Source organism: Sapajus apella, unplaced genomic scaffold (assembly GCF_009761245.1).
Source record: "Sapajus apella isolate SASKATOON/1434 unplaced genomic scaffold, GSC_monkey_1.0 scaffold24, whole genome shotgun sequence".
Taxonomy (NCBI): Eukaryota; Metazoa; Chordata; class Mammalia; order Primates; family Cebidae; genus Sapajus; species Sapajus apella.
In genome coordinates this window covers 13,556,538-13,561,859 of record NW_022436964.1, presented here as the reverse complement: position 1 = coordinate 13,561,859, position 5,322 = coordinate 13,556,538, and the positions used below count along the sequence as shown (strand labels likewise).

General features: G+C 34.3%; 1 protein-coding gene across 7 annotated transcripts in view; it reads right to left on the bottom strand.

Moving 5' to 3' along the window:
- TRPM3 (transient receptor potential cation channel subfamily M member 3) overlaps nt 1-5,322 on the bottom strand; it is a 921,715-nt gene that overhangs the window by 793,155 nt on the left and 123,238 nt on the right. The gene's annotated exons all lie outside the window — the stretch shown is intronic.

Sequence of the window (5,322 nt, the reverse complement as noted above, 5' to 3'; positions counted from 1 at the left end):
ATAAAAGTTTAAAATTAAAAAAAAATGATACAGGCAACATCTCTGGTTATTAGAATAGGAAAATCTCTGGAGGGGCCAAGGGTTAATTATCCGGCCCTTTTGGCTGGAGAAAAATATATGTTAATATTCAGTTCCCATTGCTCTAATTTCATAGCCACCACCCAAGTTTCCTATCTATAATTTAGCCACCAGAGCACATCTACTCACCCAAGGGGAGTGTCTTGTTTGCTTAACTAATCCAGTTCTTTTATTAAATGCAGCTCCTACTGTAAATTAATGAGTGGACATTAGATGTATAAAGCAATCTCTTGTGACTTTGGCTAATACAGATCAGTCTGTCAATATCACCTCCAAGCTGACCAGACATGCTCTGACTTCAAGCATAGGACAATACCCTAAAAAACACCCTTTACCAAAATCTAGGCACTGAAAAATGCTCAACCTAATGTGTTTCTCAACCTGATGATGAAGCAGCCTGATGTTCTTCTCTTTACTATGGAGAGAAAGATGACAGTTAAGAGACAAAAAACAAGGAAGAGTTTTTAACCCGATACTGGGTTGTAAATTTCTCAATCTGTTCCTTAACTTTCAATCTTAAATATAAGGCCTATTAAAAATTATTAAAAAGATTATTCCAGAATTGTGGTAAATGAACATTAAGCTTTTCCTTCATATTTTCTACCTTACATACTTTTTTGGAGGATGACTTTAAAGAAAATATTTAAAAGAAAATATAATCTAATATTATCCTAATAATTTATTTCATGTTTATTCCTGCAGAAATGAATGGTTTAAAACTTGTACACAAAGTGAAAAAAATTGTCACTAATAAAGAATTTTTCTGTAAATTCATCTTTTCTACTGTACTTAGGCTGTTTACAACATCAGAACTAATTTTAACATGAGAGCAACATTTTCTACAAGAGTGCAATTATTTTGCAGAAAATATGTGTCAAACCCAGACAGAAGAAACTGTACTTACTGTGGGTTTTAAAAATAATCTCTTTTCAAGACAGTGTAGTATTGGCAAAATAATAGAAAAATACATTAATGGAACAGAATAGAGAGCCATATAATTAGGCACACATAAATACAGTCAGCTGATCTTTGGCAGAGGAGCAAAGGCAATACAATGAAGCAAAGACTGTCTTTTCAACAAATGGTGCTAGAACAACTGGACATTCACTTACCAAAAAACTGAATCTAGATACAGACCTTTAAACTTACCAAAAAAAAAAAAAAAAAAAAAAAAAGTAACTCAACATGAGGCATAGACCTAAATGTAAGGGGTCAAACTGTAAAACTTCTAGAGGGTAACATAGAAAAAAAAAAAATCAAGATCAGGGGTGTCCAATCTTTTGGCTTCCCTGGGCCACATTTGAGGAAGAACTGTCTTGGGCCACATATAAAATATACTAATGATAGCTGATAAGCTAAAAAAAAAAAAATCACAGGAAAATCTTACAATGTTTTAAGAAAGTTTATGATTTTTTTGTTGGGCTGCATTCAAAGATTCAAAAAGTCTCAGAATGTTTTAAGAAAATTTATGAATTGTCATCCTGGGCAACACGAAGCCTGTGGGTTGCAGGTTGAACAAGCTTGATCTAGATGGTCTTGGGTATGGTGGTGATCTTTTAGTTGTAACGCCAAAAGCACTATCTGTGAAAGAAGTCATCTATAGGCTGGGATTCATTAAAATTTAAAACCTCTTCTCTGTGAAAGACGTAGTCAAGAGAATGAGGAGACAAGACATAGACTTGAGGAAAATATTTGCAAAAGATCTATCTGATAAAGGACTGGTAGCCAAAATATTCTAAGAACTCTTAAAACTCAACAGCGAGAAAATAACCCAATTAAAAATAGGCAGAAGACGTGAACAGACAGCTCACCAAAGACAGATAGCAAACAAGTGTAAAGATGCTCCATAATCAAATGTCAGCAGAGAAATGCAAATTAAAACAAGAATGAGATATCACTACATATCTATTAAAATGGCCAAAATCCAGAACACGAACAACACCAAATGCTGACAAGGATGTGGTGCAATGGGCATTCTCATCCATTGTTGATGGGAATACAAAGTTGGTACAGCCACTTTAGAGAACAGTTTGGCAGTTTTGTATAAAACTGAACATACTCTTATCATACAATCCAGCAATTGTACTACTTCACATTTAACCAACTGAATCACAAACTTATATCCACACACACACCAATAAAAATCTGCACATGGATGTTTATAGCAGCTTTATTCAAAACTGCCAACACTAGGAAGTAAACAAGATGTCCTTCAGTAGGTGAATGGCTAAATAAACTGTAATATATATAGGCAACGGGATATGATTCAATGCAAAAGGAACTGGGTTACCAAGCCATAAAAACACATATTAAGTTGCATATTATTAAGTGAGAATAGCCAATCTGGAAAAGGCTACATTATTATATGATTCTAACTGTATGACGTTCTGAAAAAGGCAAAACTATGGAGACAGTAAAAGATCAGTGGTGGTCAGGAATTGGAGGAAGGGAGAGATGAATAGGCAGGGCAGAGGATTTTTGGAGGCAGTGAAACTACTCTGCATAGTACTACAATGGGAGAGTAATGTTATTATATACATCTGTCAAAATTCATAGAATGTATGACACCAAGAGTGAACCTTAATATAAATTATGTGATAATGATGTGTCAATGTAAATTCACTGATTAACACATGTTAAGGCACCTGCACCTCCTCTGGTGCAGGAGATTGATAGTGGGGAGGCTATGCATGTGTGGAAGAAAGTGGTATACTGGCCAATGGGAATTCTGTATGTTCTGCTTAATTTTGCAGTGCATCTAAATCAGCTCTTTTGGAAAGAGTCTATTAAAAAAAAAAAAAAGCTAAAACTTTTTAAAGTACTATCTTTATATACTTACATAAGTCATTGCTCACTGATATGGAAAGCCAAATCTAGTACTTTAAAAGTTTTTAAAACAATGAACTGAGACTTGATACCTGATTCCTAAATTTCTAGATGACCTGTTTTATAAGATAATCTTACATTAAATGAAATTATAAAAAGGAAAAACATACCAAATGCATTAAGATGTAATTTTTGTTTTACTCCAAGATTAACTTATGTGTGTTCAAAAGTAAATCACATCATATTTTAACGTCTGAAAGATGTACCTTATATGACTCATGATATCCCTTTCCTTGTTCTTTCACAGTTAAGAAATTCTGTTGTATTACTTTTCTAATTACTTTTTCCCTTTACTGAAATAACATAGTCTTCAGGTTTACTGTCACTACCTGATTTCCACTGGCATTAATCTAAACAGAAAGGTCACATATCCATTTAAATTCCAACAATGAGAAATCCCATCTGACCAGAAGGATATTTTATTTCCTCATTGGCCACATGAAAATACTCATGAACTCTTTTGTTATTTTTTTCATCATGGAACCTTTTTTTCTAGTTGTAAATATTGGAAAAGCATAATGAAGCAGAAGAAAAGATCAGCAATAAACCAGAACTCCTCGGGCAAGGCTGTTAACATTTTAGCAGTTTTGTTTAGATTTTTTTGCATTTTCATAATTAAGATCATATCCCTCTCTTGTTTTAGAATATTATTGTAAAATTTTTTTTCTATGTCATTATAAATTATTCATAAACACCACTGTTAAAGGCTGAGGACATCACAACAGAATCAAGAATTTATTTAACTATTTTCCTGTTGCTGGGCAATATAATGGCATGATAAATATCTTTTCACTGTAATGTCTCCCTATATTTTAAACATTTTTTACAGGATTTTTTTTCTCAATAATACCCTATTGGCCTTAAAGGGAACTCATTTATACCTGTGATAAATACACCATGAACACAGTTATCATATGATTTTGTGATCAAATAAAAATATTACATAAATTGATAGCATTTTTATCAGACATATATTCCACACAGTTGTGCCTTCCTTATTCGTCAGCATTTAAGTTTCTTTCTCTTTCAGTAGCCTGTATAATCATTTCTTTGTTCTCCAGTTTTAACTATACTCAACATTGCCGAAAAGGTTCTTTTAAAATTGGAAAAATTATTTTTGGTCACATGCCTACCCTGCTAACCCCAAACGGTGTACGGAAGGAAACAATGGAGAGGAAAACTGAAATCCTCAGAGAAATCTGATGTGAGTTGACAAGACAGGGAGAATCTGAGCTGAAACATGACCATGGCCCACCCCCTTTAAGACAGCATCACACATTCCATCTGCTCCCAGAGGGGACTCATCACTTAGGAGGCTACAGATTAGAAAAAGTGAATGAATCCCCCAACTAGGAGAACAAGAAAAGTCCCTTGATTTGAAGGCTTATCTAGTTTGAGGACCCTGGGCTGCTTTGGGGAATCCTATAAACATGACAGCATCAGAGATTTGGAGGGACTTAGCTTGTTGTCTGAGGCCAGCAGGACCTTCTGATTGAGAAGAGAAATAAAATAAAATAAAATAGGCCTCAAGGTTCAGGGAGGTAGCATGGAGGAGATAAGAAAAAAAAAGCTTTGGAGTCACGCCTGTAAGCGTCCAAGCCAGAGTAGACTCTAGACTACGTAGAGTGTGTGACCTTGCACAAGGTTCTTGGCCACACTCAAGTGTTGTCTCCTGGGTGATAACTCGCTTTAAAATGTGTGACAATGTGTAGAAAGCATGAAACAGTTCATCTGGTACCTGGTAGGGTTTAATAAGCACTGATACTTTTCTCTGCCTCCAAATTCCTCTGCTTCACTGAGTTCTTCTCTTTTCCATCTAGACTCAAGACTGAAATCAGGAATTCTGGATTTTTTCCTAGGTTGTCCAGCCCACTACAGGGGATAGGGTCAAAATATTACACAAGTAAACATGGTATTGATTTACATTCACACATAAATTAACTTTTAGAAATAAACCAAGTAATTCTACTGCATAATTCAGGCATATTTTGCATGCAAAACCAGTTATTGCTTTTATAAGTATCAATAGTGGGGAGGAAGAGGCATTTTTCAAACTTTCTGTAAATTTGACACTGAGAAATTTCCCGTGACATATGAAATTATCTTTCTCCTTTGCCTGGATCCCTGCTTTACTCAATTGTCACTGATTTTATATCTTGAGCTCTAAATTTCAGTTAGTTTAAACTACAGTTAGTTTTAAGACTATCAAATCCAGCTAAGTTTGTAGCCACCTACTAGATTCACATGAATATTCATTTTATCCAGCTCATTAATTAAAATCAACTTAAGAAAAATACAGTTTAAAATGATTCTGAAGAAATTAAAGATATTTAATTACTAAAATAAAGAGGATATTAT